Consider the following 25,648-nt stretch of genomic DNA (forward strand, 5'->3'; position numbering starts at 1 on the left):
TTAATAAATCAGGGTACTTCTAAAAGAAGCAAGCTTTTATAACCTAAAATTTTTATCTAAGATTGAAATGCCCGAATTTTTTAATATGTGAGGCTAAGGATTACCTTTTGAATATCGTGTAACAAACTGAGTACATTATTTCATCAATTAAGCTTCAAGTTCTAAATAATCTTAGATTGTAGAAAGCTTTTTGAAAAATCATTTTGACAGATTCATATTTATGGAAGAACAGGCAGACAAGCCCTCTGCTCTTTAATAGAATGACATGAGGTACTTCTTGGAATCAGGACACAATAGAGAGAAGGACTGTTTATGAGTCATAGGAACATGTGCTCCTGTCAACTTGAATAAGAGGCATCAGATATTTCTGGTGATGAAAACCTTTCAGCGAGGTGAAGCAGGCCACATTCCATTCCTTTTATTTTCAGAGATGAGATGGATTTGAAAACCATAACCAGGCTTCTTGATGCAAGGACTCGCCACATGAGATAATCTCCAGCACATTACTATCGCCAAGCAGATCTTTCACCCTTTTGTCTCCATGCATTATAGAAAACTTTAAATCAGTTTGGTGTCCATATAAACTTTTGATCCTAGGAAAAGCCTAGGGTACCATCATTATCTTCCCGAGGACCATGTGTAGGCCTTCAGTAGGTAGTACTAATTTAATCTCTTTGCTAGAGGAAAAAGTAGCTGATTTTCTAGATCAATATTTGATTGAATATGTTTGAAATGTTGGCAGATAAAGGCCCCTTTTCTGGTCCAAAGACTTTTTGAACCACAGAGGTATAGCGTTCTAGCTCCCCTGGGACTTGAGTGGAAGGAGGTCTCAAAGATCTGTAAGAAGCCTTCCTGCCTTTCCTTGTGTTCTTCCAGCAAGACTCTCTAAAGGTTGAGATGAGAAAAAGATAAGATCAAGAATTGGAATGTCTTTATATCCATTTTTTTCATCTTTCCTGGGGCTTCTCTTAACTAAAAATAATCGTTTATACCACTAGTTTACAAAAACCTCCTATAATAGGATAGTAGAAAGAAAGTCCACTTGATCAGTTTTAAGAAGATAACCCAGTGACTTGGGCAAAAAAATTGACACCCAAGACCCTATCATTTAAACCACTAATTAAACAAGAAGGTCAATATGTCACCAAAAGAGAGATGAATAGAAATTGCAGTGCTGAAGTGGTACAGAGATTAGAACTTTAGTTGTCCAGTTAGGATTGATAAGGAAAATTTGTTTTCCACAAATTGAATTGATTTTGTCAAACCATTAACAAAGACAAGTCATATTTGACTACACAAAAACAATTCTAGTTCAAAACTATGAATGCCGACCTAATCAGCAATTTTTCCTTTTTTCTAAAGTTTTTACTTAATAACCCTTAAATACATAAAACATGAAATAAGTGTTCATGTGACTGAAAGTACTATTAAAGAGCGCTACCCTACTGTCTGCTACATCTATATATAAAATTCAAAGAAAGATTACTAAGAGCAATATTTTCCTTTAATTCTCTCCTTTGCTACAGAAATGCACGTGCATTCCCTCAGCACAAAGAGGAAAGGGTGCTCACAAATTCCATCTACTTTCTTTCTTCTCTCTGAACTTTTGTTTGGCTGAAGGAGAAATTTACTTTCCCCAGCTACATACTTTGAACAAAGAGGAACATTTTATAAAGGAAAGTAGCCCACGAATACAAAGCCCACTGTAACTCCTGGGAAACGTACACTCCAGAGAACTTATTTTCTATAGGCTAAACCCAACCAATTCTCCAATTTTGTGATGAGAGAATGGTATTTAAATTTTTCTCTGACAATTTCTCACAACTTCAATCTATTCTGGTAAAATCATCTAGTCAAAGCAATGATATTCCCAATAGGAACTGAACAACTATTCAGGATATCATATTTCTTACTTAAAATTGGAATTAAGTAGCCAGTGAGAAGGGACTTAGTTTTATGTATGTTTTATAACAGCTTGCTCACTGCTAGGTGGATCAGGCATAAAATAAACACTTGCATCAATTATTTAGATAAACTGAATTTCAAGTTCTGCTTTTAAGAAAGAGAAGTAATTCAGATGAAAGAGATTGACTTTCTAGCTACAATTACACTATGAAATATACAATACTAATATCATCAGAATGTTTCTTCACAGTGCTTATATATCAGTCGAACATAACATATAAGCTGCTGCTATAGGCAGAAAACTCTTGAATGCAAACTCAAATTGCTCCTGAATCTTTGATACAGAATCCTTGCTGCAGGGTCTTTTTGCAACCAAATGTCCCTCATCAACTAGCCAGCTCTGATTGTTAGTCCTTGAGAGAGTTCTTTTTCTCTCCCTTGGTATGAAAAAGAAGAAAAGAGAAAAAACCCATGAGGAAACTTATTAAATATAATTTAAAGTGATACTGGCAAGATACATAAAAGATTTCATATACCTTGTCTTAATATGATTTTAAATAACAGGGCAACTTTTCATTTCTCTAAAACTCTATGTTTTGTAAGATTCAATTTACATATATCTTATTATATTACTGTAATAGAATTCCTTTAATATGCTAAGATTTAAGGTTTAAATTTTCTTGGTAATTTCCCTAAAGGAAATGCTAGGTTCCAGGCTTCCATATCTCATTGGTCCTTGTCAAATCAAATCTGAAATTTCTGTCTAATTCTACAGTGTACAGACATTGATTAACTATCTAGATTTCCTCTTCCTATCAGAAACTAGAATTTGTGTTTGTGAATGAGAAGAGGCTATGATTTTTCTTGCCATAATATATACTTTCAGGGAAGAAATAACCCCATTCCAAGTCTGGTGAGGGTGCCAGGAAGTTACTAGAAAACCTTTTTTTTTTTCCCATGAAAATATGAAGCCACTGAAGGTAAAGACCATCATTTCACCACAGAGGAAATAGTTTTGAGGAGAAGTCTTATTGAACACTACAGCAAATTGCCAAGGAAAGAGGTAGACTGTGAGTTCTTGGGGTCACTGGGTATGTTGCAGTCTTTGTGTTAAGCAGCCCTAAAAATGTCATTTCCTTTAGATTCCTTCTTGCTCAAAGAATGAACCCTTTTCTCATTTAAGTGTTATTAAGTTGGGTTTGCTATTATTTGCTATAAGATGGGCTAAATGATCATCAAACTTCCTTTTTAAATGTATACCTGTCCCCATTTTGTCATTGCTAGAAGAACGTCGCTTACTGCAGCAACTCATATATTTTTGCCAACATTGCACTATTTGAATATTTTAATTCCCAAGTTCATTTTCAGTGGACTTTTCATTATTACTGAAATCATAGTCAATATGGAAATGAAAAGTTTAAAAACACCTGTTTTAAGGCTACTTTCTATGTATACATGAGCTTAGGGATGTGAAAATTTCATGAAAGATCCATCCCTGCTAGTACAACTTATGAATAAGAGCAAAGGATTTTATCAGGACAGTCTGGTAAAGACTCATACTTTCCTTTATGCTAAATAATATTTTCAAGGCTATATTATTTGGATAATATCCTGACAGTGATGTTAGTGTAATTCTATTAAGGTATTTTAGAAACACATATATAACATTAAATAAAATGGGAAAAATGATACATATTCCTTATTAAATTAAGAAATTGAACATATTTGTAAATCAAGAAAATATCTTTTCCAAGAAAATGAAATGGCTATCACACATATTTTTCACATTTTAACGTATCAATCAAGTTTATTTTTGCTGAGAACTCTAAAAGAGAGTAAGAAGGCAGATTAATTTTAAAACAATTGATATATGTGTGAAGGCACTATAGTATATGTAGTGTATTCAACATTTTGAGTAATTCATTTGCATATTCTAATTTTCTCTTATTGTAAGAACTAGGATATGATTAATTACATCACTTTTTAATTATAACAATATGAGATCACAAAATCTGCTACTCATTTTCCCCCACCTACTTTTTGATGATGAGGATTGGGTGCTCTTAAAATAACAAAGATGGATTACAACAGATAGTATAAGTTTATTCCTAAAATTTGTGGTAATGAAATAAATAGAACACATAGCCACAAACAGGCTATATTCTTTCTGGAAAATCAGAGCAAGCTTTGTGATATTTCTTTATATAAAACAAAAGTGTTCTGAACAATTTAAAATAGTTCCCGTTAGATTCATATCCTACAATGGTGACATTTGTCTTTAAACTTGCTAGATAAATAATCTCGAGGGGAAGAAAGGAAAGAAAAGAGGGAAGGAGGGAAAAAGGAAGAAAAGAAAGGATGAAGGTGGGAAAGAAAGATAAAAAAAAATCCACGACTCTGTACTCCTCTGAATGTAGGTGAAAGCTGGTGACTGAGGTACAGTAAACAGGCCTTACATGTTCTAACATTGTAAGCAAGCTTACTAGAGCTAGACATTCCAAGAATTCAAAAGTATAGACAGAGCAAACTTGCCAGGAATGCAGGAGGTGCTCATTATTTTAAAATCAAAGTCGCTACTCACCTGAAAGGCATCCATTCCATATCTTCAAGTGAGGCTTCTGGACCTAAGGTAAGGTGCAATGTCTAGTGATGAGAACTTGGGAAGGTTTTCAAGCCAGTAAGAAAACAGAGGAGATTTATTGTTTAAGGAAATCTATCAAACTGTGTTAACAATTTACATAGAAAATTAACATAGAAACACAGAGCTGGGCATGCTGACTCATACCTGTAATTCTAGCTACTGAAGAGGCTGAGATCTGAGGATGGTGGTTCAAAGCCAGCCAGGGCACTAAAGACCTTGAGACTCTTAATTTCAATTAATCACTAGAAAACGGGAAGTGGGGCTGTGGCTCAGGGGTAGGGCGGTAGGTAGCTGAAGAGTTCAAGGACAGGGCCCAGCCCCATAATGGGTTGGGGGAAGAAAATTAACACAGATACTCATATGGTAAGTTACACACTGGGGAATATATTAGACAATAGATTGATTTAACTTTGTATGTAGAAGTTATGATAGAGGCCTAAAGAGGTAAAGATATGAATAATGGAGCTCTCAGAGGTTATCTGCACCCATACACTGTAGACGGAACAATATATAATGAAGAGACTATGCATCCTGAGTCTTGCTTTCCTGTTTTAGCAGTTGCTGATAATTGCATTGCTCTGGGGAAACCGGAACCAGCATTTTTGTTTATAAAACAAAAATGAGAAATTCAGTCAGGATGATCTCTCAAAAAATTTCCTTGCTTGATAGATTTCCTGGAAAAAAAAGTGGGCATTATTTTATTCCTACATTTTCCTGATCCTACCTGACTTTGATGGTCACGTTACTATTCATTAGGATCTATGAGGCGATTTTTCTAAATCACCTGTTATTTGAAGATTAGCAGCCCTCCCACTATACTGACAACATCCTTAAGGAAGTTGATCATATCCAACTGGGATGAGTCACCACAGAGTTTCTAAATGAGGAGAAACTATGTACCCAGCAGTGATGTTGGATACTCAATAGTTGCCAAAAGGATAAAAGTAAGCCGGACAAAATCTTTGCTTTGTAACTGCCTCCAGAACATTTGTGAAGGAGCGTTAATGAAAAATGAGAGTGATGTTCCCATCACACATTTTTGGATTACTGTGCAGCAACATCAATTGGAAACCTAATGAAACAGGGACCACCTACAGAGAAGGGATATTGTGTTCCTCTGTTTGCCTGCATCCAATTTACCAACTGAGTGTATGGTACAAGCTGCCTGTTTGTTCCGGCCTCTGTTTGATTGATCCTGCATTTAACATTGATAATTGGCAATGCCAATTTCCACTCTCACAAGTAGACAAGTGTTGTACTATTCTATTGTGTGATAAGTCACAAACACATTTCTATCCAGGAATCATTTCAAAATTCCAGCACTGGTATCATTTCAGAATGGTGGGCTATTGAAATTATGCTAGGTCTCAGGAAAAGTGAATTGGTCCTTTTTCTATTTCACTCATTCCATTAATTGACTATGGTGAAGTTCTACATATTTTTCATCAAACAGAACTTCTCCCAATCAAGGAAATAACAATAAGAAACCTAGTAGGTGAGTTCCCACCAAGCATACCAGGGAATATATAAAGAAAAAAGCTGACATTCCAAATGGAAATGCTCTGTTCTTTGTTTTTGCACCTGTTCACACTGGCATCTGGTATTAGTCTTGTGACTAGTCAAACATTACTATTTTCTGTCAAGCTGGCTGAGTGAAACAAAAGAAAGAGAATGTAGTATAAAATATTAGCTTAGTCTTATGTGTTAGTTACTGCATTTTCCCCTTCCAGCTCCCTACCTATGTTTATCAGCAGCAGCAGCAGTTTTATTCCTCTTCTCCACTCTCTCCATTCTCCCCTCCCATTTTTAATTTGACTTCTAGAAGCCATCTGGTATTCAGTCTAATTCCTATATTACAGCTCTCCATAAGTCAGTCTGGTGACTGCCTGTCAGGTTATAGGATTAAGTTTAAGGTTTTCTTAATTCATTTTGAGGTTCTTCATGGACTTGATCTATTATGTCTTCCCGAGCTTGTCCAGTTACAGATTTCTGCATATGATTTATGTCTAGCAGGTGCTGGTTTGCTAGAGCTTTCTAAATATTGGCTTTACAATGCAAGGGAGGCTTGGGAAGATACTACCACTCAAAACTGTATTTCTACACCAGTGGAGAATAGCCTCCCTGCTGAAATTCAACGTCGCAGAACTATTTATTAAGCAAAAAAAATGATGGGCATTTCAGTATAAAGGAAAGTGGAGAGGCTCAAATTCCATCACCAACTCACTAGTTGCTTCTATGTATTCTGTGGCTTTCAGGAAATAGTCTTTTAATGAGTAGGACAACTGGGTAAGTTTAAAAATATGGATCAATCCTTTGCTATAAATTACTGTGAATTTGAGTGGTTTTTTTTCCATGTAATGCCCTACTTTTAAGCTGAATTCCTTTGTCTAATTTTTTTGTTTGTTTCCCTGGTGTAAAGTTTAAGTGCCTAATGGAAACCTAGGCATTGTTAGGGAGATGGAAATAAAAAAGCCATCTTTCAATGTACCACTAAAGCATTTTAAAATGCATTATTATATATTTGGAAGAATATGTAGCATTACAAAAAAATGAGACCACAGGATAAAGCTCATTTAATAAAGAATGTCCATGCAAGCATGAGAGCTATTTATGTTACATATTTCTAATTACTATTGTTATCATTTGATTATAATTTGGGAGACAGGGCCTCCAGGTTAGACTGGAACTCATTAGATAGCCCATAGAGGCCTTGAAATCACAATCCTCATTCTTCTGTCTTCCAAAGGATAAAACTGCAGCCACCATGTTCAATTCAGTTGTAACCATTTAAATAAAACTATTGACTGGGATATGGAGATTTCTATAGTACTTATAATAGTGAGTCATTTGTTTTGTGTTTGTCTGAATAACACTTATAAACATGGTTCACTGATAGGTTTAATTAAACTTATAAAATAGTTTTTGGTCTTATATATGATACATTTATATATATATATGTATGTGTGTGTGCAAATATGCACACACACACAAACACTTTCATTGTGAAAACTCTTGGTTTCATGGTTATTTATGACCTCTGTTTCATAGTTATTCACATACTTTCAACTATAGAAGGAAATTGTTAGGCTCAGATTATATATAATCCTAGATACAGAGAGATGAAGATGTTATGCCTTTAGTCACACTAGGAGTGAATAAAATTAAAATGCAGAGCTCTGTATTTCCAGAGCCTCTGGAGCAATGCCACTTTGCACTATAAACTGTTCCTATAATTTACAAAATTTATAATTCACTCATCAATTTGCATATCTGAGTATGCATTATAAACATTGCAATTGGCTACAACTCTCCATCAACCAATTACTAACAAGAAGCATCTAAAAGGTCAAAATCTTGGAATACCCAAGTAAACAGAAATATGTACACCTTTTGCTAAACATCAGGCATACAATTCAATACATATTCATTACTTTTTGACACAAAGAGTCAGTTCCAACCATGGCTTATTTACAATATTTGACCTTGGATTACTAGGATAAATTAAAATTGTGTTTAAAAATTATTTTAACATAATTCAGATGTGATAATATCATCTTTTGAAGCCAAGCATTAGGGTAAATTACTTATGAACATATCAGTTAGGGAAAATGTATGGTATAATTTATTAATTGGAAACCAGTACCATTACAAAAATAAAGTAACAGCTGGGTACTAGTAGCAGATGTTTGTTGCAATTCTGTCTATTTAGGAGGATCTATTAGGAGGATCTTGGTTGGAGGCCATTACAGGCATACCTACAAGATGTCTGAACTAACAGCTGGGTTCAGTGGCCTTGTCCAGTCATCCTTGCTATGTGAGAGGCTGAGATGAGGACAGTTGGGATGTAGAAGCCTACAGGACTTCTCAACAGAAGAAGCTGGGTATGGTAGTGCATCTTTCATCTCAGAGGAAATAGAAACAAAATAAAAACCAACCAACCAACCAACTAACAACAACAAAAAGATTGCAAGTCCAAGTGTATACCTGGGCAGAAACAAAATCCTATATCAAAAAACAACTAGTGTCTAAAAGGGCTGGATGTGTGGCTCAGACATGAAGCCTTGAATTAAACCTCCAATAGTTCCAAAAATAACCACAAGTCCCCAAAGAGAAAAACACATTAAGAGCCTAGTGCTCCTGAGTCACACCTGTAATCCTAGCTACTCAGGAGGCTGAGATCTGAGGTTCATAGTTCAAAGCCAGCTGGGGCAGAAAAATCTGTGAAAGTCTTCTCTTTAATTCTCCACAAGAAACTGGAAGTGGGACTGTGGCTCAATGTGGTAGAGATCTAGCCTTGAGCAAAAGAGCTCTTGGAAAGCACCCAGCCTCCAGTTCAAGCCTCACAACTGACCCCAACCCTACCCTGCCAAAAAAAAAATAAGAAGAAGAAAACTCATGTCACATTGAAAAATATTTACATTAAATATGCATTAACTACATTCTGGTTTTAAGATTTCTGGGCTTCTAAGAGCATTACACAGTTTTCTGCCTCCTGCTTACTCTTTATCCTATGAACGTGCGATTGTGTGTTCTCAGCCTCAATGTAAAAAATTAACCATATAGCATCGATAAAATAATAAGGAAACTGTCAAAAGAACAGGTAAAATTCAGAATTAAAAAAATAAGGTTGGCTATCTCCCTGAAACCTGTAATTAAAACATGTGATTTTGTAAGTGTATTTGTTACACGATTGTGCTGGTCTAGAGTTGAACCAAATATGGGGCCTTTACAGCAGATTGCAACAGGAAAGGCCTTTTATTCTCCAGTCAATGATAATAGCGTATAACTCTATAGGGAGGGACTTTTCCCTATAGTATTCACATCACCTTTCTTTTAAATGCCGCTAAGTGTGAAATTAGTGTTGTCCCTTAAAGTGCATGAGATTAATTGTTAGTAACTGAACACAGTTTGAGGGCTAATTATATAAAAAATTGATATTAAAAGAATACTACCAAATTGATTGAGTTTTACAGTTTGCATTTAGTTTTCAAATTACATGGGTTGAAAGGCAATGGTAGGAAACAATAAAAAACAATCCATTCCAACCTGCTAAGCAAATTAAGGTTTACTAGTCCTTTGAAAGACAAATGAGTCAAATGCTGTAATGTAGGGAAAGCAGTAAAAATGATTTTGAAATTAACTAGAGGATTAAATATCAAATATTCTAAGAATTTATCTGTTGACTACATATTGTGGAGGGGGTTGGGTATTCCTTTTGCTCTTGACTAATTAAAACAAAGTACACACTAGTAACCATTTTTGAAACTGCATGTTACAGGCCAGATTATGTGGTTCAGATTTCTTGCCTAGACATGTACCCAGCATTATGTGAAGCCCTGGGTTTGAGCTCTTGCACTACACAAATAAGTAAATAAAAACAAAAATAAATGCAAGAAATAATGATTTATTCCCAATCTGTCTTTAAAAATTCAGGAGAAGATATAGTAAAAACCTATTCTTTTAGGAACAACTTAAATCTTGAACATTATTTAAAACAAACGTAAAACTCTCAAAGATATGGAAAAAGAAGACAGACAGGCCAGCGACCTTTGGTCCCAAGGAGCCCCATGGCAATGGAGTTCCCTGGGTTTTCTGAATACCTTCTATATAAAGACTGGACAAAGTCAGAAAATGTCAAGAGATATAGAACATGATGCCTTCAAAAAAGCCTGCACTCTCTAGTCAAAGGAACTGGAAAGTGAAATCTCAGCAAGACAGAAATGTTTAGATATCGGTGGGGGAGTTTGAGCTAGTGGTAGAGTGTTTGCCTAGCACGCACGAAGACCAGGATTCAATTCCTCGGTACCACATACATAAGAAAAAGCCAGAAGTGGTGCTGTGGCTCAAGTGGTAGAGCTCTAGCCTTGAGGAAAGCCCAGTGCTCAGGCCCTGGGCTCAACGCAAAAAAAAAAAAAAATGTTTAGATATTAACTGACTCTTAGTAACATACTTGGAATTCCTATCCCATACCCCTAACAGCAAAGGCCCAGTGATAAACCTCAAGTTCCACACCTATCAGATTTTACCAAGGCATCTTCAACCCACCTCTTGAGCCTGACAAAGTGGACAACAATCAAATGTGTGTGTGTGTGTGTGTGTGTGTGTGTGTGTGTGTGCAAGAGAGTGAAGGTTTGAGGTCAAAGTCTCAGTATTGGGTAAAAGACAGGGTAGAGATGGAGAGGAAAAAGGAGAGGGAGAAAGAGAAGGACAGAAAGGGCGAAAGGGAAAATGAAAAGGACAGGGAAAAGGAGAGACAGAAAGGATGAAGGGAGAGGGAGAGAAAGGGAGGAGAGAAAGGGAGGAAGAGAGGTCTGGCATGGTGGTAATTGCATTTCCTCTGGAGGTGAAGATTGCAAGGATCAGTGTGAAGGTAGGTTTGGAAGAAAAAAAAGTTATTGAGGCTGCATCTCAAACAAGCAAGATATGGTGATGCCTATCCACAGTCCCAGCTGATAGGAGAATGTAGGAGAATCCTGCTTTAAGGTTGTCTCTGGAGGTAAAAGCAACACCCTATTGGAAAAAGTAATTAAAACAAAAAGAACTGAAGGCTACAAAGCTCTTGAGTCAGAAAGCTCTGGAACCATCAAAAAATAAAAATAACTTAAGAAAGAAATACAAATTAGAATTTATGTAAAGCAGACAGAACAGATCAGAAACAATACATTAAGATACAACTGAAAATAATTTCAAGGTCTAAAAATAAATCTTAGGCTAGAGATTAAGAGCATAAAAATGAGAACACAGATGAACATTTAAATTTAACTTTCTTAGTTGGTGAAGCAACTATGAGCAATGATTACAAATGTGAACACTCTGACTTGTATTTATAAGTAGTGAAACAATATTCTGGTGATAAAAGACATGGTTTAAACAAAATAATGCAGATAAACCAAACATAAGAAAAGAGGTACACAGATTAAACAAATTCAGCAAAATAAAGGTGATAGTTACATTCAAGCGGAATAAAATTTGTAATAACTTTCACATATAAGTAAATATATGTTCTCCTACTCCTTCTCCCATTTTTCCCTATAAAGGAAAGTTAAAAGGACCCAACTTTAAATGAGAGTGTGCTGCGTACTGCTTTCCCACATGGTTTAGCTTCTTAGCAGAACAATGTTTTGTTCTGAATTTTTATGTCCTTCCCAAAGACAAATGCTCCCTATTTTCCCTCACATGAAGACACTAGATTTGGCTTACATAGTAATAAGTAAAAACCTTGAATGCTGTACCAATGTATTGACTGAATAATGGTAGAGTCAAGGGAGAACTCAAATAGTGTAATTCTGTTTTTCTTTATCAGTTGTGGGACTTGAACTTTGGGCCTCGGTGCTGTCCCTGTGTTCTTCAGCTCAAGGCTAGCATCCTACCCCTTGAGCCACAGCACCACTTCCAATTTTCTGGGTGGTTAATTGGAGATAAGGGTCTCATATTCTTTAGTGTCCAGGCTGGCTCTGAATCACGATCCTCAGATCTCAGCCTCTTGAGTAGCTGGGTGTGAGCCACCATATCTGGCTTCAGACAGTGTAATTCTTTAGAAAGGTAAGGTCAAAGTTCAACAAAATGAACACCAGGAAACAAGTACTCGAAATGCTGGTGGGGGGGTGTCATGGGGAATGCAGTGGGGAGAATGCAGTGAAGAATTGAAATATATCCACAAAATTAAGAAAAGAAAGTGTGGGTTGGGAGGCATGGGTGAGAATGTTGAAAAGTGTGACATTGATCAAGATGCCTTGTATTCATATACTGCTTTGTAAAATGACACTTCTTTGTGCAACTACTTAAAGATAATAAAACTATTTTTAAAGCCATATGTTGATGTCAAATCTCCAGTTCTAGTGTTAGGAGCTGGGCCTTAGGAAGGTAACTAGGTGAGGAAAGGAGAGTATTTCTGACTGAGATTAATATCAATCCAAGAGTCTAAGGGGCCCCTCAACATGTACAGATACAATAGTTCAACACATAAGAAAGTAAGTCCTCATCCATTCTTGCCGTGACCTTCAACTTCTCTGTCCCAAAATGATGAGGGACAAATTTCTGTTTCATCTTGGAAGCATAAACTGTCACAAAATTTACATAGCATATTATATTCTTTCTTTCTCTCTTTCTCCCTCTTTCTTCCTTCCTCCCTCCATCCCTTCCTCCCTCCCTTCCTTCCTTTCTTCCTTTTTTTCTTTTCTCAGGGCCTGAGCACTGTCCTCGGGCTTTCTCACTTACCACTTGAGCAACAGCACCACTTCCAGGTTTTTCTATGTATGTGGTACCAAGAAATCGAATCCAAGTCTTTGTTATGCTAGGCAAACACTCAACCATGAGTGGCAAACTCCAGTCCCCCAAAATGCATTTTTTGACAGCAACACAAGCAAATTCAGACCAATAAGTACAGGACTATGCCTTCCTGATATCTTTCTGATAATCTTGGCACCAAGCTGCACTCCTAAAAGCCACTCAGGCTTTCTATCCTTATGCTTACTTTCACAATACAATATACATACCCAGATTTCATAGCAGGGTGCTTTTTTTCTTCTGCTTCACATTCCCTCATTTCCACTTCCTAGTTCATCTTTGGCTTTGACTTTCTGGTACAAAATCCATTTTTGTTCTGATCACCTTGGTGCTTATCGGAATTTGGCAATGACATTCTCCCCTAGACAAATAATATTCCTATTGCTCTTCAGCCCAAAATTGCATTCTTCCTGGGTACCACCTGGGTACCTGTTCTACAACTGGATTTTGGTCTACCCCAGGCCAGTCCTCATTCACATGGAAACTGATACTGAGTCCCCAATAATGGAGCCAGAAATCACAAAACACCTAAAGAAAAACATTCCACAGAATCACAATGATGCTGAGCTAGCTCCCTAAGAAGGGAAACTTGGTTAAAGCAAAAAAAGATTTTGGAATCAAAACAAAAATTAAGCTTAGAATTTGGAAATGTCAAAATTACATCAACAGAAAATAATGTAACTTTTCTTGGCATGTTCTGGAATTATATGTAGTCAAGAATATTTTTTAAATAGTAGACAAAAAAATCTGGGGTTGATGGTCATGAAAGGATATCAGCCTTACTACAAATAAGAGCATAAAATTCTGTATTAATTTACAGTAGGGTTTGACATGAGAGTAGATGAATAAAGAGGCCTACGGATCAAAAAGATAATAGAATCTATGATATGTTACAAGTGGATATAAAAAACAGTAGGAACAAAAAACTTATCAAATAGATTTTATTGTTATATTTAGTAACAGGAATAGAATCAACGTTGACACTGATTATATGCCATCTATTCATGCTTTTAAAATTTATTTCTAGGGGCTGGGAGTTTGGCTTGGTGGTAGAGTGCTTGCCTAGCATGCACAAAGACAGGGGTTCAATTCCTCAGTACCACATACATTGAAAAAAAAAAAAAAGCTGGAAGTGGTGCTGAGGCTCAAGTGGTAGAGTGCTAACCCTTGAGAAAGTCCAAGGACAGTGCTCAGGCCCTGAGCCCAAGCCCAGGACTGGCAAAAAAAAAAAAATTAAAAAAAATTTATTTCTAAAACACTTTTCAAAACAGACAAGAATCAAACAGCACATATTAAAAAACCAAAACAAGCCAGACACAGTGGCTCACACCTGGAGTCCTAGCTTCTCAGAAGGCTGAGTGAGATCTGTGGATCAGGGCTAAAAGCTGGCCCAGGCACGAAAGAACGTGAGACTCATCTCCAATTAACCATTAGAATACCGGAAGTGGCGGTGAGGCTCAAGGGGTAGGGTGGTAGCCTTGAGCTGAAGAGCTCAGGGATAAAACCCAGGCCCAGCAATAGGGTGGTAGCCTGGAGCCGAAATACTCAGGACAGAACCCAAGCTCAGAGTTCAAGCCCCATGACCAACAAAAAATTAAATAAATAAAAACCAAAACAACAACAAAAACCTTACAATCCTGAAAGAAAAGACTTGGTAGGGGAAAAATGCTTAACTATCATATTATAAATTAGCATTAACATTTGCTGGGTTAAATCTAATAAAGCCTTCTTCCATAAATGTACCATTAATAAAGTCTTCAAAATGGCTTCTCTCCTCATTTTCTTTTTTATTTTTCATGGTTTAATTAGAAACATCTTTAAAAAGGCTAGTTTTACTATGGTAGTATCACATCTGCACTTTCAGCAAGATGTTGTTTAATCACAATGGGTTATAAAGTGAAACTTGTACTACTTATTGTATTATCTAGTAGAACCCACACATTTTCCACTTTTAGTGCCCCTGAGCCATCATCTTATATTTGTTCATCAACATTTTAACTGCCCCTCTTTAAAAAATGTAATTTGACAGTTAATTTTCTAAACTTGTTATTCTTTTACTTCTTTTCAGTAATGAAATTTCATATGCCTTTGATATGCATAGTACTGTACCTGACCCCCCTTTTTTTAGCAAGCAAAAAGTCACTTCTCTCTTCTTTTAAACATGTTATTTTTGCTATTTCTGTCTAGAAATCTGATGAGACTAAGTTCTTCGAAGGTTTCATGATCATCAGTAAAAAGAATTAGCTCTTTTATGCCACATTCTTGCATAGTTTCTCTCTATATACAGAAACAGTATAGATGGAGTGTTGAAATTGCTGGCACTTGGAAATTAATGGTCTATGAAAAATCTTAAATATATTGATATACATTTAAATGCAGAAAATTATTTTCATAAATGAAATTTCTTCTAATAAAGAATATCTCCAGATTAAAAAATATTCAAGGATTTATTTTTTAGGTGAAGTAAGTGCTGGTTTGAGAGTTTTTCATTTACATAATCAAACAGATGTAAAATGGATCACAAGACTGCTGACAAACTCAGACCATCCCTCTCTCTTTCCTTCCCTCCTGTCTTCCCTTCCTTTTCCCTTTCTTGTTTATATATTCAGTGAAAATAAGTGAACAGATTATTCAGAAAAGTATGTGTGCTTAATTATTGTAAACTCTCTTGAGAGTAAGAACCAATTCCTATAATCATCAGCCCCTATGCGTATAGACCCTTTATTACATCAGCAAAGGATGGAATCATGCTTAGACTACAGGTTAAAGAGCCAGCTCCTCAGTTTCAATCCTAACCCTGTTTGACTAGGTATGTCACTTTAGACATCCTGTAAGACCTTTCTTTATTCTGAAAAATAATCATAGTAGTAGTATTCCATTTATATAATTGCTTGAATTACTATGCTGAAAGTATTTCAAACTATTTCTAATGCACAGTAATGATTTAATAATCAAAATTCATTGATATTATTTCTGTTTGAGCACGTAGGCAAAAACAACTCTTCCCTTTTTGTGCTACACAGCCCTCTGTTGCTTTGAGAAAAAGCACAACTTAATAGAAAAAAAAGTTTATTTTAGCACATGGTTTTGGAGGGCTTTGTTCATGGTCACTTTGCTTTTGAGAGTACTAGGGTGAGGCAGAATAATGTGGTAGGTATATGGTAGAAAGAAGCTGCATAGCTTACAGTAACTGGGAGGAAAAGAGAGAAAGGGCTGAGGACAAAGACAAGCCCCACTTTCTTCAACTAGCCCCCTCTCTCCTCTTAAAGTATCTACCATTTCCTGATAGCACCAGGTGTTGGAGACCAATCCCTCAACCCAGAAACCTCTAAGTGGACATTTCAGTTTTAAGCCATAAAAATTTTCTTTTCTCCTTTTACAGGAAATTTATCCCAAATAGTCTGTGTTACGTGTTTTTCTTATTGTAATAGTTTATTCAACACATATTATTTAGGCACTTGCCATGTTCCAGAAACTACACTAGATTCTAGAGACTTGACAGTAAGGTGAAACAAGGGGATCAGCCGAAACAAGCAAATTACAATAATGTTTGCAATAGGTGGTGTAGAGCCAGAGGGGGGCTTGGTAGGGATCTCCTGCAGGGGGCAGTAACACCACCTGCCTGCCACTCAAGACATTTGTGCTCCTAACATTTTAGTAATCCTTAGCAGTCAAAAACAGGATTTATTTAATCCTAGGTTTCAGGAATCTCGGTATTGAGAAAGTAGTTCCGTTGATTTTGTGTAAGAGTCTGAAGATACTACCATTCTTAGATAAGAGGGGAATTCTTAGATAAATCAGGAATTGCAAGAAATACTGGAATCAAATCTCTGTAAACTGTACATCACTCCCAAAAGAAGAGCTTTTATGTTTGACTCATTTTTAAGGAAATATTCATCTCAGGTAGGATAATCAACCAATATTATCACCTCATAGTCATACAAGAATAGTATGCTATTAGAAATAGCATACTAAAATATTAGAAAAAGCATACTAGAATGCTTTCTTAGAAAGGCCTAAGAATCCAATCTTAAAAGCATTTTAAATAAGGGGTTTCAATATATTTTCTTGTTCATATTTTTAATGGTTATAATGATGATTATCATCATGTTTATGGCTTAATCAGGAACATGGTGGCTCTGCTGTAGTATTTCTTTTTCTGCACATTTTCAACACCAAAGTTCCTTGTGCTTCCTCCCTTCCTTCAACTTCTTCATTTCCCTCTTATTTTTAATACCTCTTTTCTCAATTCTTAATCTAGAAAATATCTGGTTCTAGTTTTCACTGAAATAATGAGTTACAACAGGCTCTAGAACATTTCATGTAAAGGTATAAAGAAGTAAAAATCAAATGTGAAATTTTAGACATCAGACAACTAATGTAGAGCTGGAGTTTTCTTGCTATGTTATGAGAGGGCAAGGGAAACTATGAAGATGGGAGTAAAAAGTTGTTGACCTAATGTGTGGTTCATAACATGTGGCCCATCCTGGCGTTTGTTGCTCCCACAATGCCTCAGGCCTGCTTAAATGTTTCTTCCAGCTCAAACTCTTTTTCTCCTCATAGTACCCTAAGTGTCTGCTCAACCACTTGACAACTGACTGGGTAACCCATACATAAGCCATCAAGCAACCAGCCTAAGAAGACTGTGTTCAACTCCTCTCTGGATGGAAAGTTTCCACTACTTCTTCAAAGCTTTCTTTCATTTACTTTAAAAAAAAAAATCTTTTTTTTTTCTTTTTTTTTGCCATCCTGGGCTTGAGCTCAGGGCCTGAGCACTGTCCTTGGACTTTCTCAAGGCTAGAGCTCTACCACTTGAGCCTCAGCACCACTTCCGGCTTTTTTCTATGTATGTGGTACCAAGGAATTGAACCCGGGTCTTCATGCATGCTAGGCAAGCACTTTAACCACTAGGCCAACCTCCTGGCCCTAAAAAAAAAATCTTTTTACTGATGTATTTTGTGTATGTGGGTGGGTGGGGGAAAGTAGGGGTGTTGAGTCAGGGCCTCCTGCTTGCTAGGAGGCATTCTACCATTTGGGCTAAACCTTCAGTCCAGTCCTTTTTTTCACTTTCAAATATACATTTCCTAACTTAAGTTCTTGGCTCTATTTTTATACTGTTCCAGAGAACAAGGACCCACTTGCGGTATATCAATTTTAAACTACACCATGACTGGAATCCAATGATTAATCAAATGTGTTGAATTATTAAGATAGTTTTATATTCCCCAGTAATATATGCACATGTATAGCATATTATATATAAATCATATGCATGTTTATATTTAACATATACATACCTAAACATGTAAATGTATATATTTATATACATATACCCATAAACACACACACACACACACACACACACACACACACACACACACATATATATATCCACATGGAACACATAGCTTCTACCTATCCCTATGTTCTGATTATTTCTGGTATATCAAAGAACAAAATGCATTGTCCACAGGACTTTTTAAAGCCAACTGTTACTCTTTATTCACAGCAGTATAATAGCAATAATTGGCACTATTTAAATAGTTTCTTTCATTCCCAGACCCTTAAGGCACTTCAACATTGTCATTTCACATTATTTATTTCTTTCAGAAGAACAGCAAACTAAGACACACATAGAACATGGTTATCTATACTAATTTTGTTTTCGTTAGTGAAAACAAAACAAATAGCCTACTAAAAACCCAGATAGTATTTTGAAGATAAACCCTTTGAAAAGTAGGTTACACTGAACACATATGTGTTTTGTTTCATAACCAAATAAGTTTTTAAAAATTATTCATGTGGGCCAGGAGTTTGGCCTAGTGGTAGAGTGTTTGCCTAGCATGCACTAAGACCTGGATTTGATTCCTCCATACCACATAAATAGAAAAAAGCCGAAAGTGGTGCTGAGGCTCAAGTGGTAGAGCTCTAGACTTGAGAAAGTCCAAGGACAGTGCTCAGGCCCTAAGCTCAAGCCCAGGACTGGCAAAAAAAATGATTCATGTGCACACAAAGTACTGTACTTGATTGACTATGACTGAATTATCAGCTTCTACTTCATCATACATGGAAATGGGCATCTTGCCTGCATGCAAAAAAAAAAAATGGTTATAATGACTAGTAAAACCACAGCTTTCTGAAACTTTGCTGCTTTTTAAATTTTATGAGTAAATTTTGTGGAAAACTGTGTAAATAGAGCATAATTATTTTAAAAACAGGAGCCTTTGTTATTAGTCATCTAACTGTCTGGGTATACAAAGCACCCTGCTGTATAGACAAAGGATTGAAAAAAGTTACCTGTAGAGAGTTTTTGCTATGGAAAGAATAAGGACTAAAGCAACAGAATGAACTTTCAGTTCACAAATGCAAATACCGAATGCTAAACCTGGCAGAGGGAAAATCACTTTAGCCTGATAACCGGATTACTTAGAACAAAAATAGAGAAAATTAAGAACTGAAGAGCAGAAAATTAAGGTGGAATGCAATTTAAAGAGTAGGTAGATGATGTAGGCTTTCATTTTCTTCCCCCCCAGTGTCCAGCTAATTAAAATTACAATCAAAATGAAAGAGTCTAAACTTGTAAATATCTTTAGCTAATGATTTTGTCTTTTTAATCATCGTCACATTCAAAGTCTTCTTTTATTCATTTAGGTCTTTACAATAAAATGAAATTGTTTTACCACTGTAAAAATTGTCTTTTAATTTTCCTTATCAGCTTCTTTTTATATAATATATTCTCTAGGTCTTTTTCTCCTTTTTACTACATATCTTTCCAACCTTTCCTTTTACTTTGAACATACTTTAGAAAAGGCAAAACTTATGTAAGAATAGAACTTGTATTTTATTTAAAATTTTAATGCTGGGGATTGGGGGATGTAACTCAGTGGTAAAGCACTTGCCTAACATAAAGGAGGCCATAAGTACCTTCCCCCTCATCAATTAAAAAAAGAAACCAGGTGCAGATCTAAATTCAAAGCTTCTAGGCTCCCTCAAACATAGAAAGAATAATTATTTGCTAAAATATATACCTCATATAACTATATAGGTGTCTGTTGCCTTTACCACCATGTATTGTTCATATTTCAAAGAAAAATACAACTAAAGAGGCTGCTTAGCTAAGAAAATTTTGTTTATTTTCTGTGTTTTAATGTTCTCTGGCTGTCCAAGAATAACTCTGGGAGGGGGCTCAGGAATTTAATAGGTACCCCAAGGATCATGAAGTCCGCATGGAGTATATTAAGGAAACATCTAATATTCAGTAATTGGATACTGCAATAGACCTTTTGAAGAGTAGGATTTGTTACTGAGAGTAAAATTCAGATCAAGCTTTCCTATGGTATCTCATCTCTCTTTTCCAGTTATTCCCATCTTACCTCATAATCACTAAAAATGAATAGGATTTAATTGATTTAGTTTCGTTATTTCTTTTCACCTTCATTGTCATTGTCTTGGTCCAAGAATCCTCAGTAATTTACTTCAACCGCTTCTTGAATGCCTTTCCATTTAATGGAAAACAAAACTTAAAGCATAGCCCTAGGAAAATTCATTTCAGACTATCACTAGAGATTCTAATTGACTAGTTAGAAGTTAGCAAAAGTGTCTGTCTGTCCTGTCTCTTTGTCTGTCTCCCTCTCTCTTGCCTGCTAACAGACCTCTACTTCCATCCTGATAACTGTTCAGTATCAACACTGTGGCCATTGGGATTTTATATACCAGGAAATGTTATATACTACAGTGAATAATGTACATTAAATATATTTATATGTATATGTGCATATGCACACACATATACTTGTATACACACATGTACTCTCACATATTTATGCACACATTTACATTTATATATATAAATGTAATTATGTCTTTCCCTTGCTTAAAGTCTCATAAATCTCTTCATCTTCCTTAATCAATATTCCCCACATTGACTAGACTTGAAGGCCTTCTAAGACCGCTCTTGCCTCATTTGTTGGGAGTCATTTTATCCCTTTGCATAGTATTCTTTCTGGCTATTTTTTAAAAAATTGTCCAACTATTCCTTATTATCTACAAGTACTATGGCCTTTACATGTCAAACTGACACCCTTAAACATATTATTCTTATTTATTTTGGGGGGGGGGTCATGAGGCTTGAATTCAGCCTGGCACTGTCCCTGAACTCTTCTCAAGGCTCCTGCCCTACCCTTGAGCCAAGCCCTACTTCACGTTTTCTAGAGTTTAAGAGATAAGAATCTCAGGTCTTTTTGTGCCCAGGCTTTGAACCTTGGTCCTCAGATCTCAGCCTTCAGGATTGCAGTTGTGAGCCACCATGCCCAGTGAATGTATTGTTTTGTAAGGCCTTTAGGAAACTTGGGTTTTTCTAGCTTGGAAAGGGAAATATCATTAGCATTTGATCAGGATAGTGGTATTATTCACACTTAAAAAGGATAGTGCTGGCTTCTCTGTTGACAATAAAGGGCTAATTATAGGCATAGGGATCAACTTAGATAAACATGTTAACTTCTTATCTACATTAGTATATCTCCAGTGGTAATTCCAAATGAGCTGACTTAGGGCTCTGAGGTTTAAGTTTGTTTTTAATACAGTGATAGACCTGGTAGAGATATATTAAAAATATGATTAGAATGGAACAAGAATAATATTATGGGGAATTAGACTTATTACCTATAAGTTTCACTGGAAAGAAAAGGAAACCCACAACATTGTTCAGGCATAAAAGAATTTATGGGGGGAGAGCAAACCACAGGCCTGCATAAGATGGAAGTGTGCAGAAACAAAGGGGAAGGAGAAAGAGAAAAATAGGAAAAAGAGAGAGACTTGTAATGAGCTTGATTATATAGAGAAAGCAGGAGGTGGAACCACAGAGTGGTCTCAAGAGCCTAGGGAACTGGTCTCTTTCCCAGGGAGGAGGAACTAGGGCAGTGGTTCCCAGAAGGTGAAGAGGAAGGGGGAATCTGGGCTGTTCTTCAGGGTAGACCTAACACTACCTACTTTACAAAGACCACGTGGCTCATTTATAATCTGATACAGTCTAACTCTAAAAAGCTTTATATTTTGAACTTGTAGTAATTCGATTAACAAGTTATCTTACTGGAATTCCTATCTAAACATACATAATCACAGAAATTGGTATTTATGTAGATAAATGCTGATCTTGTAAAAATAAAAGCTGTTAAAAAGTGTCTATTATGAGTAGGTAAGACCAGAAGTGATCTTGCCTTAACCTAGGTCCAGTAATTCCTAGCCAAGTACTTTTTATACTAAGACTCAAAACATAAAAATGACTGAATAGCTTATCTTAGATACTCTTTTAGAAATTATTACTCTGGATCTGTCTTCAGTGTTGTTACTGAGAACTAGTTAAAATGAACCAGTTTCTTGAGGTACCATTGAACAAGTCGTTCAAAATGTAATGTTCAGAAGGTCTGACATATCTCATAAAATGTATAAGCCTAAAGCAAAGAACATGTTATGCTGGGAGTTGTTTAAAAACAGGGCTCATCATGCTCTGCCAAAATCTTTTATGAATGGAGTAAACAAAGTGTTTTTCCCCAGGCAAAATAGTTTCTTTGACATTACAAAGCAATATCTGTCAAAGTAAAGTCTATTTGAACTCAAGGGTTCAGTTCACATTGAGGGTCCTTTGAAAAGTGTTGGTACATTAAAAATATCAATTTGGGGCCAGGAGTTTAGCTTAGTGGTAGAGTTCTTGCCTAGTATTCATGAAGCTCTGGGTTCTACTCCTTGGTTACCATATACATAGAAAAAGCTGGAAGTGTTACAGTGGCTCAAGGGGTTGAGTGCTAGCCTTGAGACAGCTCAAGGACAGTGCCGAGACCCTGAGTTCAAGCCCCAGGGCTGATCAAAAAATAAAGTAAAAATCACAATTGATGGTGAAAGAACTACACTAATTGCATGCTACATTAATTTATATTCTTTATTAAATTTTCTTTTGTCCATATATTTTTATTGTAATTAATCGAAAGGTTATATTATATTCACCAGATAGAAGGTGCATTATTTCACATACATTGATACCCTTTCTCATGTCTTGGTCCCATTTCCCTCCCCCGACCCCCACCCCTCATCTTGTTTTCCCCCTTTCCTATCCTATTTCAAATAACCAAATGCACATATATACAATATATCAGATAACAAGTGAAATACTGCAACAATATGAGATAACCAAGGGACAGCAAAAGAGATGAGAGATAACATAGTGAATTAAGGACAACAATCACTCATTATATGCCTTTTATTTCTATATCCTGGAGGTCATTTCATTTAGCATCATACTATATGGCCTTATGTATCTAGGATAGCTAGCAAATTAATGTTTCTTTTATATAGATATCTTTCATGTAGATTAAGGTGTGGCTTTCCTAACAAGTGATTACTATTAGTTCTTCTCTGGTAAAATATTAATTTGTACGTTATGCACACTCTCTTGCTGAATATCATCCATTTTATAGGCATATTTCATTGGTTCACTGGCTTTGTGGTTTCAAATCTATAATTTAAAAAGTCACTTTGGGGCAAGGTTATTTTTTAATATAATTGACTTTATGTTTTCAAACAAATGGAAATAAAAAACAAAAATGTTTTGGAGATTTTAATTCTAATATTTACAATTTCTAGTTATCTACTCTACCACTTGAGCCATGTTTCCAGCCTTTTCTTCTGATTTTTTTCAAGTAGCATCTTACAAGTCAGGGACTGCCTGGACTGCAGTCCTTCTACTGACATTTCCTACAGTGGCTGGGATAATGACAGGCGCATGACACCACAGAAAGCTATCAGGTAAAAATGTATCTGGTGTTTGCCTGATATGATCTGAAACCAAATCCTACTGATCTTTGCCTCCTAAGTAGCTAGGACTCCAGGTGTGAGCCAATGGATCCTGCTTTAAAAGGATCTTCTTATGGTCTTTCCTCTAAAGGCATTGTTTCAGTACAGTGAAGCACTCTGACTAATAAAAAATATGACTAATTAGAATTATGCTCACTAAAGTCACCTATTTCTTATACACTGTTTGTATTACTCAGCTTCTGAAGAAATTTCTCCATGAATTTCCTGTCTACTTAAATGTCTTTTAGAAGACCATGCAATATGTGTTTGACCTATTAAAACATATTTAAAATATAAAAAATAAAATGTTTATTGTTTATCTTTAATAAAAAAAAACAATTAGATGTTTACCCCTTCCTAAGATGTTAGGTTCAGTAATACAGAGGTGTCCATATGATCTCTTTTGGGTATTAACAAGTGCATTGGTGAATGTACCATGTCACAGTACTTGCTGGCAGATTTTCAGTTGGTAATGAACAGAGCAAATGCACACAAAAATAAGTAAAACATGCGTCCAGAGAAAGACAACAAAATCAAATCACTATTATATAAAGACTTCATATAGTACACGATTGAAGTGTAGATGAAGGGTATATTTAAATAATGAGGGTAATTAACAAAACACTTTTTGGAGATGAGTTTTGGACAAGGTTTTAAATAAGTTCTACTGTATGAATTGGCAAGAAGGGACTGGATTTCCAGTAAGAAAAAGAGGACAGTGACATAGAAAGGAGCAGGAATAGTAATGGCCAGTGAAGAAGTGTGGTGCAAGAATGTACAGAGGAAGAAGAAGAGGAAGAGAAGGAGAAGGAGAAGAGGAGGAGGAAGAGAAAGAGGAGGAGGAGGGGGAAGAGAGGGAGGGGGAGGAGGAGGAGGAAGAGGTGGAGGAGGAGAAGAAGAAGACAATCACCCTGCAGTAGCAAGCAAAACTAAAGCTTGGGGGCCAGGAGTTTGGCCTAGTGATAGAGTCCTTGCCTAGCATGCAGGAAGACCCGGGTTCTCCTCAATACCACATATGGAGAAAAAAAGTGCTCTGGCTCAAGTGGTAGAGCTCTAGCCTTGAGAAAGTCCAGAATAGTGCTCGGGCCCTTAGTTCAAGGCTCAAGACTGGCAAAAAAAAAAAAAAAAAAAAGAAATCTTGGACTGCTTATTTTGTTCTCAATACTCCACTGTAATTTTTTGAGACCTACCAGAATGCAAAACTCTACTACTACTCTTCCAGTATGTACCTTTAAGAAGCAATATCCAGGATGCTAGTGCTCCTGATCATTTCCTGTTTGGGCAGGGAAGAGGAATGACATGTGACTGCCATTTAGCCTTTCTCAAAATACCCCGTACTTTTAAAATCAGAAACTGTGGGTTCTCTGTCAGTTTCTTAAAATATCTCTTCCAATCATTCATGCAGCATCTGAGACTACAAGCCCACAACATTCTTGGAGAGTTTTACTGGGTTGACCCTCAAATATACTCAGACTGCATTTATCACTTGAAATCCATAATTCTGCCTATATGACGTGTAATTTCAGTCATCAGTGGTAACTTGGAACTATCTAGTATTTCCTAGTTTAACGGTTTCCTTTTCTTTAATGCTGTAGTATCTAGGTTAAGGACTGCCTGGCTCTTCAGAAGGAATGAGACAGACGGTTCATGGTGTTTCTTTGCAGTATAGAAGATTTTTTTTTTCTCATAGGCACTAACCCCCCTCCTTCCTTGGTCAATGTAGGGTCTGTGTACTCAAAATTCTCCAGCACACTGGCTCCAATGAGACCTCTGTTCACTAGACCTAGAATAGCTTTGGTTAAATACATCAACACACCTTAATTGGCTGTCTGTCTATTTCATTCCTGGGGACCCCATGATTAATTAACCACAGTCAAAGATTTCTGCTACTGAAGCCATTCTATGATCCCTAGGTGTAGCATCTGGCTATTAAAACAATACCCACTTTGCTTCAGACCATTAGCAGTCATC

The 25,648-nt window shown here is 36.2% G+C and overlaps 1 protein-coding gene and 1 long non-coding RNA gene across 2 annotated transcripts in view; one reads left to right on the forward strand and one right to left on the reverse strand.

Moving 5' to 3' along the window:
• Positions 1 to 237: 237 nt before the first annotated feature.
• On the reverse strand, positions 238 to 13,298 carry LOC150060714 (uncharacterized). The gene is made up of 3 exons (XR_016536148.1): positions 13,042 to 13,298; positions 4,487 to 4,529; positions 238 to 885 (listed from the first exon to the last, which is right to left on the reverse strand). It is a non-coding gene; the product is annotated as an uncharacterized LOC150060714 (long non-coding RNA).
• Positions 13,299 to 15,571: 2,273 nt separating this feature from the next.
• The window catches only part of Fancl (FA complementation group L), a 64,752-nt gene continuing 54,675 nt past the window's right edge, over positions 15,572 to 25,648 (forward strand). Inside the window, exon 1 of the mRNA XM_090336883.1 lies at positions 15,572 to 15,641. The gene's annotated coding sequence lies outside the window, so the exon portion shown is untranslated. The remainder of the gene's footprint in view (positions 15,642 to 25,648) is intronic.

Source organism: Megascapheus bottae, chromosome 7 (assembly GCF_031878675.1).
Source record: "Megascapheus bottae isolate mThoBot1 chromosome 7, mThoBot2.hap1, whole genome shotgun sequence".
In the NCBI taxonomy this organism is placed as follows: Eukaryota; Metazoa; Chordata; class Mammalia; order Rodentia; family Geomyidae; genus Megascapheus; species Megascapheus bottae.